The 10,730-nt window shown below is 42.5% G+C and overlaps 1 long non-coding RNA gene across 1 annotated transcript; it reads right to left on the bottom strand.

Moving 5' to 3' along the window:
- Positions 1-2,977: 2,977 nt before the first annotated feature.
- Positions 2,978-10,690, bottom strand: LOC118171060. The gene is made up of 3 exons (XR_004753022.1): positions 9,679-10,690; positions 6,710-9,151; positions 2,978-6,195 (listed from the first exon to the last, which is right to left on the bottom strand). It is a non-coding gene; the product is annotated as an uncharacterized LOC118171060 (long non-coding RNA).
- Between the last annotated feature and the right edge of the window lie 40 nt (positions 10,691-10,730).

The raw sequence follows: 10,730 nt of genomic DNA, 5'->3' as shown, positions 1-10,730 counted from the left end.
ACGCTCTTCCTCTCTCCTGGTGTCCCGCCCGCGGCCGGGCCCGCCCCGCCGCCGGCAGCCCTCGCCCTGCCCCTGGCGGGGGGAGGCCGAGAGCGGCGGAGCCCCCGTGAGGGGGCCGCGGGCCCCGCCGCCCCGAGGCGGCACCGAGGGGGAAGCTGAAGCAGCTCGCCTACAAGTGCGAGCCCTCTGAGCAGCGGGGGGCAGAGGGCCAGGCTCTTTTCCGCACTAACACGTTTGAGTCAGGGTTTGGGGAAGCTGGGGTGTAGGGGAAGCCTCCCAGAACCGAGGTGACGGGCAGCCTAAGGAGGCAGAGGTCGAGGCATGGACAACAGCCCTGGCATGAAGGGGCTCATCTCTGCCTCCATGGGGTTCATCACCCCTCAAGGGATCACGTCCACAAAGTCCCCTTGCTGCTACCTTCCTTCAGTACAACTCTGCCTTCGACACCGAACTGCAGGGTAACAACAAAATAAAGCAGATGTTGGACGGGCCCAAATTCTCCATCAGCGGCTAGAGGGTTAGCGGGCGCGCTAGCCCAAGATGATCTCGTTCTAATTTTGTTCTTCATCAGAAACATACCAAACAAATTACAAAACATCCAAATGGGTAAATCAAACCCTGGGTGCTGCGCTTGTGGCAAAAGTCACCCTCTTGTGGCAAGGCACGCTGTAATAAGGGCTGTGGAGGCACAGAGATGGCAATGGTCACGCAAAGAAAAGGGCAACCTCCCCCCTGAAGGAAAGTAGTTCTGGAGGTCACTCTAAAAGAAGGTTTGCCTTCCGTGAAGCCTCCATTTTTAAAAACAGTTCATGGTCTTAGCTGGTGCATCAAAAAAAAAAAAAGTGTTCTCTTGGAAACCTAATTTCTCCATAACAGTTACTTGCAATGCCATTTACAACGCAATAAATTTAGCTGTTTAATGTTGTCATCGTAGCTATAAATGAATGAAGAATAATTTAAATAGTTGTATCCATTTTTAGATACGAGCCTGACCACAAAGAGCAAAAGAAAATCTCCAAACCTGAAAATCCGGACTGAAAAACAGTAGTCTTAAAAAGGAACTGGGAAACACACAGAGTTAAAATGCGCATATGTGAACACATCCTTATCTGAGAAGGATTTCAACCAGAATTAGATTTTCCTAAGTTTGCAGTGCCATTTTACAGACTGGATCACCAGCTACAGGAAACAAAAACCTGCCAAATACCAATACTGATTTTAGAAATTTGCTTTGGTCCAAACCAAAGCCTGCAAGTTAAGACTACAAAGAATATAGGACCTTCGTTACTTTTAAGAATTACATTTCAAACTACTGAGTAATCAACACTCAGGGTACTTTTTCTTTTGGTGTTGTTGCTGACAAAAGAAATGGTCAGAGCTAACAAGCTTCTGCCAGGAGTTTCCTTTTCCCTGATTTCTTTAAACAGGTAGTGTTCCTCTTCCTTCCCCATCTGCACTACGTTTAACCAATTGTTGGAGATCCAGAGCGTGAAGGACAGCTAGAAACAGTTCATGTATTTACCATGGAAGCGTTTTAGAGCTGCCAGATTGTCTGTCTGAACATTAGCTTAGCCTTCATACTTACACCACAAAACAGGAAAAAATACTTTATCACGTTATTAGTGTGAGAACTGATCTAGAGAATCAGGTGAGGCTGATGAGGATAAGCTGAAGTATAGGTTTCTTATGCCTATGGATGCATTAATTAATAATACCACTGTAAAATTACCCTTGCAAAAGATTAGAAAAACAAAACAAAACAAAACAAACACAAGCAATGACTGAAAAGGCTGCCAGTAAGTATTTACAAATTGATTTTCAGGTCAAGCTCTGAAAATAAAGAAGTGATACTGTCTTCTCAAAACATATCCAAGTCCCATCGTAAATTACATGATATAAATTGTTGAATCACTTTGCTAAGAATACTGCAGCACGTAACTACCTCCTCAGAAATACCTGCCAGATTAAGCAACCGGAGTATAAACGATGGTCCTGCTCCAACATTATACAGCTTAGGGAAGCTAAATAGCGTAATTAATTATAATCACCTGTGCGTTACTGATAATTAATCCTACCTATAGTGATTACCTTCTCAAAAGTTGTCTTTTTTTTTTTGATAGGCTGCAGGTGTACCCGAATGCAAGTCAAAAAAAAGTGCACTGCTGGAAGTAGTACACTGCGCTAGTAGTTCTGAGTAGGTCCAGAGAAACGTAAGCATTTTTCTTGCTTAGAAATACGTTAAAGACTATTTTACAGCTAAAAATACGCATTTTTTTTTTCTTTCCCTTGCAGGGCTCACAGTTCATCAGTACGCAGGCAGTTCGCATTGCGCAGGCAGGCTACGGAACCGCCTGCACCACGCAGCTGCTGCGAGGGGCTGCAGGACAAGAGCAGAAGTTTGAAGACGTTGCCGTTGTACGTGGAGATGTTCCATGAAAAGGGACAGGAAAAGGGGCCGTGCAGCACCTTATGTGACAGCCAAAATCAGCTGAACATGCATCAGCAGCAACAATCAGTCTGACCCAAGAAAATATTCCTTTTTGAACCCAAATGTCACGCTTGTTTTGAACTACGATACACCATCCAACAGGTACCTGGAGAATTAAAGTACTATTTGATATAAAACAATCCAAGTGAGTAAAACACCCAAGTCCTCTGGTGCCCTGACAGAGCACCTGTGGGTACGTTAACACAACAGAGATGGTGCAAACCAACAGCTCAGCGTCCGTTGAATCTCCAGAGAAATATCACTGCATCAGGTACGCAATTATCTTATTTCACAAATTAATCTTCTGCCCTCGGGAATCCTCCCATTTCACCACATAGTTTCTGCCAGAAGTTCCAAAACACCAGGCGGGTGTCACCGGTTACTGTCCCCTGAGCGGATTTTGGCCACTGCCTCTTCAGATCACCCTTGCCATGAGAGCTGACATGGCTTAGGGAACCCTCTCACGAGCCTCTCTGCTGCTGCATCCACAGGACTGAGAAACCTCTTCAGGAGGGTGGTGCTGAGCAACCCACAATGAAACGCAGGTGGTAACAGTCTCCAGGAATACAGCTGCATGCAGCAGAGGACAGCAATCCAATGCACGTATGCACTTCCCTTAATTTCCTGCTGTCGATTACAGATCATCCTTCTGTACGTACGCATCTGTTTGTATGAATATAGTTACTGTCTGTTGCTTTCCAAGCAAAGCCCTACATGTTGTTTTGCACTCTAAAAAGTCTCCAGTTTGCTAAGGAACTTCCATTTGCTTTCAAATTTGCTGCATAAGCAAAAAAAAAACCCTTAAATACTGGAGAAGTAGAGTGATCTGCAAGTGTAACGTTGGTTGCTAGCTTGATGCTATCAGAGATAAACCACTTTGCAGTAATTTATTTGTAGCTCACCAAATTCCTTGTTAATTAAGAACAGTGCACTTTTCCACAGGAGTTGCTTTTGTAGCTCTTCTAAGCTGAAAATTAACTTACCCAGGCTTTTACAGCTTTTAAGAAATACAAGCCTTTTCTTTATGTATTTATTAAGGGGCGAGAGCATTAAAAGAATTGTGGCACAAACATCCTTTCTGAATCACGGATGCATTCAGATGTAAGCGTCCACGTTCAAACAGGTTCTGATCCCTGCAGATAAAATAAAAGCTGAAGATTTAATATCTGCTAGGTTCTCAAGTACGGTGCATACTGGGAACGTATCTGTAAGCTGTTTGGAAAGTTGGTTTCTTATATGAAAGAGAAATACAAACAGCCTTCCAAAACCTGAAACAATTTGAATCATTTTCCTGCAACAAGGGTCTGGAATCCATCAGTTGCTGCAAATCGCAGCGTCCATTAAAATCCACGATTGCTAGAACCATTTCACGTGAGCAAAGTGTAAACAACGCTGTTCTCTCTAGTCTGTATTACCCCCATGGTTTCAACCTCTAGATACTTCTTTTGTTTCATTAGGAAACTACAATTTTGAAGCCCAAAGATGTCGATTTGAGTGTCAACAATATTAATTAGTTCAGCCATGCTCACGGAGGCACTCAATCAACGTGTTTATTTCACATCTGAGTTACCTCCAACGCGCACCAGAGGTGCCACGAGAGTTCCTTTCACCCTTTTCCTAACGAATTTGAATGCATTCAGCATTCTCAGTGTATCGTCGTCACGCAGTAACTGCGTGGTTCATTAAGCAACAAATGAAATTTCTTCTCAAATTACCAACCTAGCACAGCGCAGCAAGCAACCGATACCGTCAGCACGGTGATGAAGTAAAATCTTCATCACACTCCCCTGCAGCTGCTGCATCGTCTTGAGCTTTGCTCGTACAATTCGTTCACCAGTTAACCAGTAGAGTAACTCAGCATGTCTAGACTGCAATTTTGTTGAGACGAGCATTATGCCATGGTCAGTCTTCCCAATTAGCTGCTAAGCTCATTTTAATACCAGCGGCATTTCGATTAAAGTTTAGTTCTCTGAGCACTTCGGAACTGCGGTAATACAGGATCAGACTTCAGGTCCATCAAATCACAGCTCGCCAGTTGTGACAACCTCTTGTCTAAGAGATGCCAGATGGGCAACAGCTTGCCTCAGAGATCCCAGCAGCCACATGCTTCGTTGAGAGATGCAGACAACAAACAAGGACTTTCAGTTTGCTCGCGCTCCTCTCGGGGTGCCTTGTCTGTACCATACGGAGCTCACGCGTTCAGAGGAATCTGTCAGGTACTGCAGCGTATGACCAAAAATGGGATGTTTCTGCACTCCTGAAACATTCTTCCACACACACACACAAAACCACGCTGAGTAACTCTGCCTGCAGCTGAACATTTGAAGTGGGACTTGATAGCTATTACACTTGGTAATAGCACTGCTCCTAAGTGCGCTAGGAATGATGGATTAAGTCAGTAACAGAACTGGTTAGCAACATCGCCGTTTCCATTCTGTAACAGTGGTCGGCAAATAAACAGTAAAGATAAAAGAAGTAAGAGCTACAACTTATAAAGCGAGTAACTGTTCCGAGGAAACCATTACGCCGCAGGGTAGCGTAATGGGCTATTTTCGGAATCGTGGTCTTTGCAGTAGAATTTATAACCTTTGTTGCTTCATGCGTATCATTAGCAAATCACCGGGAAGGTTATATTTAAAGATAGTAAAAGCATAGTAAAACTCAAAATAAGCCACAAAACAAATCCAGCTTCTTGTATAATAACTGAAAGGATCAAGCAACTGTTAGTCCAGTCCTCTTCCATAAATGGCCCTGAAGGCTGGACCCTCTGCAATACCTCCTCCTAAAACAACTCTCCTCCTGCTTTAAATCACCACTCTTGCCTTCGTAGGCTTTATTTTTCCTCATCCAGACTCAATTTCAGATTTAACTTATTGAGAAAAAGTATATTTTGGCAATTTTAGTATAAAAAATAAGTGATGTTCCTCGGGCTTCCAGTAAAAGCAGGTACAGCCCACCCAGCATTCATTCCTGGAGTGTTTTTATGGGCTGACCTGTTGATATGCTACAGACCGTGGTTTGGAATCATTCTGCTTCAGCTTCTCCGTAAGTGCCCGTCTTCTAGGAACCAGAAACAAATGCTGGTAATTCAGAGGAAAACATGAAATCATTTCACATTAAAAAACAGTGCAGTCCCCACACCGAATTAAAGCATTCACTAGTGCAAACCAGTTCATCTCCATACCGTCTCTTTTACAGCCCCTACAGACCTGGCTAATTAATTATAAGCTTGAAGGAAATCTTCGAGATGAATGACTGAATTGCTGGTATGTATTGAGAGCGAGACAGGCATCACATGAACTATTTGTTTGGATGTGGTAAAGCAGCCAGCGATTCTTCCCTGCTAGTAGAGGTTGGAGACCTGAACCACCACCACAATATTTTGTCCTGAAAAACGCTGCAACTTGTTAAATATGGAAAGCTGGCAGGGAGGACATAACGCCAGCTCCGCTTTCCTAACGTGTTCTTAAAAAATTATGAGAGTTTAAAGTGTTCTGCCATTCAGTTATAGAAAGGTTTCCATAGGAACTGTCAGGCAACATGACTTTTTGCTATAAACATGCCAAAGTGTCAAACTAACCTCTACATGTTTGTTCTGCTTTCATGGGGAGCAAAAAAACCCATCCGCTTCCTGTTATCTAGGGTCCCTGGCAGGGGCTGGAACAGCAACGTGTTTTGGCTTGCTTAGAGAGATTTCCTCAGTTAAGCTGCAAATGAAATAAACACACTTAAGAGAGGTTAATGTTATTTTGCAGGGATTATCTAAGTTTAATTACTCAGCATTTAATCTCCCAGTTGTGTGATTTACATACGGTGTACCAAGAGAACTCATGTCAGAGGCAAATTAAATGTCGAAAACTGTCAGAAAGTTGGAAAACTGAAAATAAGTCTACTAAAACTATCTGACCAAGTTCCCAGTTTCCTGCTGTTCTCAGTGCCAACCTATCTCCGTGCCTGATTTTTTATTACCTCTAGGTGTGGCAGAAGAGTTTTAAAATTTGTAAAACCACCGATGTTGACCAAACTGGAAATATTTAGCAGTCTAACCTAAGGCCAGTCCATTGTTCAACGGGTGTGATGCTGCCTGCACTTAAAGAGCAGAGCCTGCCAGTTTTATAAGAGCTTTTGTATGGCAATACCTCTTTCTTCACATTTTTTCATGCAGACATTCTGCTTGTAAAAAGAGCTGGCTCGATGGCCTCGGAGACTGAGGTTACTCACTTCAGCAGCGGAGCAGCTGCTGTACTTGTGCCCTCACACTTCGCTGCCAGGTGCAGGGTGGGGTAGGAAGGCTCCTGGACTATGCTTTTTGGCCAACAGTTTCCCTTCCTTGCTATCATTATTTTTGTTCCATTAGTGGTAATAACAGCGGAGAGCAGTTCTTCAGGCAGTGCTCCAAGAAGCTGGTGGTTTTGCCAGTGTCAACTATAAAAAGGTAAAATCAAAACAAAACAAAACATAATGGTAACTGCTGGCTCCCAACTTCTTAGAGCAGCGCCATTTACTGCTACCACTGATGAAGCCAGCCCAGGAATAAAAAGTTATTATTATTTTTTTTTTTCCACAGAACTTAGATGAGGCCATTCCGATTTGTCTTTGAGCTGAAGGTAAAAATTCCAGACCTAATGAATATTCAGCCTGGCACCAAATTTGTACTTCTCCGCTCAGGCCGTCCGCATAGCTAACTGCTATCAACCAGCACTTCCTGATGGGCATAAAATTGCCTGGGTCAAAACAGAGTAGATCTGATCACTTGAAGGAAACTCTTCCTTTTATACTTTGGGTGCTTTTTTTCCCCCTGAATATACTACTGGATCAACTAGTCACTGAAAAATCTCAGTGGAAGCTGGCAGAAGAGGTTTACCCTGTGCCTGGTGCAGGCTGCTGTGCTATGCAAAGTCAGTAAGTCACTTTGGGAAACTGCTGTTCACATCGTGCTGGATATGCTCTAAATCCCTGCCAATTCAGGCTCCTTTGAGTTCCCAGGCAGAGGTTTTGTGTACCCCAGCCTCAAAAAGCACCATCCAAAGCAGGCAGTGTAAATCGGGCAGGGGCAGGGAAGCATCAGGCTCTTCTACTGGCAGCAATTCTGTGCAAGCACTGGCCAACATACCAGTTATGTTTGGCACTTTGCTAACAAGGCAGGGTTTGGAGGACTTCACTCTTGGACTTGAATGTCTGAATTCCACTGTAGCCTTGGCTTCAGGAACACAAGCCCTTCTGGGCCAAGGTCCTTCCGTGACTGAGTTCAGAGCACATCAAGGAAACAAAATAATTACGTCTCATCACAGAGACAGGCCGCAAATAAGTAGTATGAAATACTCTGACATTTCTGTTATTTTTTCATAGTTCGGACCAATGGCAAAGGGGACATTGTACAGAAAAACAACCCAGCAGTTACAGAATTAACTGCTGCAGGGATTAATGTTCCAAACATCACCAAATGACAAAAGAGTTGAAAGCTTAGTGCAGGCTCCTTTGAAAATCCCAGCCATAGCTGGGATTCTTTTTTGGAAAACAAATGCAATTGGTATGTAAGAGCTCCAAACACTGCAAACTAATCTCTATACTTGCATACAGCCTTTTGGATTACCTGCTCTCTCTTAACTCGACCCAGGATTTTCGCACCCTATTTTTTCCCCTCTTCCCTATTTGGTGCCAGCTGTGTGATAAATTCTACTCTGACAAACAGACTTTCCCTCCTCATCACCATTTCTGGGTTACTTTACAGAATAAAGTCTTTGAAAGCTAGAGATCTCATTTTGTCCAGTTATAGTCATAACTACTGCCCATGTGAACATCTGATGAATTCTTGCCTCTCCTCTCTCATTGCAAAGGGCAAGGGTAAAGATAATATTTCATGGTGTAAGTGGCCTTATAAAGTGTTTGTGAGCCAAATGTAACATACTCTTCTTTCCAAATCACATTTTTATCAAGGCAATAATGTAAGCAAATTAAAAAAGGAGTCTCAATTCATTTAGAAGCAGCGTATTCTGAACATGTGAACAGCTTCCATCTCTACTCAGGGTAGCTGGGTTTTGTGGATGGGTGGCCTGCTTGTACAGGAAAAGTCAATACACTTCAGTGCTCCCCGACTGAAAGCATTAAGTCTATTTATCTCTAGTGAATGCAAACCAAAGGCAAAACTCATTGTAATCTTGGAAAAAAAACCTTCCAAATAACTTATTTTTTTTCCTGGAAGAATGAAAGAAAACATACAGGAAAATAAGACAATTAAGTTTCAGAATGAAACTAGTAACAAACGGATGGCCATGATATCTACCAGCTATAGGTAAGGAAGATAGAGGATACAAATCCATGTCAGGCAAATAACTGCTCATTTTGTTCCTCAGTCAACACAATAAAATAATTATGGGGAGGGAAGGCCAGGGCAGCAATGCCTGCAATAAAACCGGTGGTGCTATCATGCAGCTTCTTAGAAACCTTGAGTACGTCAGTGAACAGCAGTGTCTTTATCAGCATTAAATGTATTCCTGCTGTAACAAGGTTAGCTGTCAGCATTTGAATCTGTGATCTGACACACCTCTAGATGTGTATATTTTCCTTAATTATTCCTTGATAGCAACAGCTTCGTCTCTTCTCCTTACTTCAAGCATAAACAAGGCTGTCCAGACGCCATGAATCAGGAACAGTTTGTATGTCCTAGAACAAAAGCAATGAAACAACAATGAGATGCAGCTCATAAAAAAAAAAAAAAATAAAGGTAAAATAAAAAGCAAGATAAAGGCAAAGGGCTTTTGAGGGCTTGGACTTTCTGATAGCTGTTCAAAGAGCAACGTTATATAACACGTAGATATATTTCTGGCAGGGCTGCAGAGAGCACTGCACACACTTTCTGCCCAGCACATAGTTCTAACACCACCACCAAAATCTCTGCACTGAAACTGTTTTAGTCAAGGAGGTAATTCATTTGGCTTTGCTCGTATTTTAAGAGAGGCATTTGGACCTATTGTCTTCTACACTTTGTGTGTTTATTTTCATATTACTTTCTAACATATTGAACTACTGGGATTTCTCACACACAAAAAGTACAGAATATGCCGGTGTGGCTGGGTATGGACATCGCAAGGTTAATAAGTTATTCAGTACGATCTGTGGAGAACACTCTTGTTTAATTAGAAAGGGACTCAGTGATTTGTTTTGCACTACAAACATGCTCCATAACTTACCTGGTGTAAATTAAGACTGGCAGCAGAGCAGGCAGGCAAGTGCGGATCTAGCCAAAGCTGCACTTTTATTTTTTGTTAATATTAGGTGCAAGGGAACAATCTAATGTTGCTTGCCCTAAAAAATGCTATGACTGGGGAGCAAATACTTAATTTCAAGAACTTGCGCAGCACAGTGAGATTCCTTCACTTGTAGATGGACAAGATAAAATTTAAATTCTGTTCTACAAATCGGTAACTTCCAGGGACACTTCTGTCACGTAGCAACAACTTTTGGCTGAAAGCCCTCTTCTGTTACATTCACAGATTCAAGCAAATAAAGTCCTGGCTGGAACTTCAAATCTCATCTACCTCTGAACTTTAACAAAATCACCTTCACGAGTTCTACAGGACTCGGACATCAACAAAGCATCTTGCTTGGTGTTTTACACAAACTTCTATTAAACTTACATATAGTTCAACAGTTTCCACATTGAAAGCTATTTTCCCTTCATGCTTACAAATTCTGCCTCTTGGCTGGGCATGCTTTTCTTTGGCCAAGCAGTGACATTAAGGTAATTCATTTTCTTTCAAAGTCAAACCTGAAAAAACAACCAGTTTGTGCACTGCCCAACAGCCAGCATCATTTTGGATCCAAAACTGGAGATTCTAGCAAGTTGTGTCTACAGATTGAACCATAAACTATTACAGGACATCGGATTCAGCCCTTTGAAAACATAAAACAGTGCTTAATAGATTTGTACAGCTGTTTCATCAGCAAAAAAAACCAACCAAATGAAACAAAACAAACACACAACCCCCTCTGACACAAAACACAGCAGAATGACAAATCCAACGCAACCGACTTTTCAGTAACACATAAGAAAAAGTAAACCATTAGCTTCGGTGAGCCTACAGAGTCACTGACCACTCCAAAATCCGTCACTTCCCAAACAACAACCAACAGGCTAAAAAAAGGAAAAAATCTTTAAAACACATGTCAGTGCTGTCATTTGTACGTAAAGCACAGATCTTTCAAGATCGCTGATAAAGACAAGAGGAACATGATCCAATGC

This window comes from Oxyura jamaicensis, chromosome 8 (assembly GCF_011077185.1).
Source record: "Oxyura jamaicensis isolate SHBP4307 breed ruddy duck chromosome 8, BPBGC_Ojam_1.0, whole genome shotgun sequence".
Taxonomy (NCBI): Eukaryota; Metazoa; Chordata; class Aves; order Anseriformes; family Anatidae; genus Oxyura; species Oxyura jamaicensis.
This window is presented reverse-complemented; position numbering and strand designations above follow the sequence as displayed.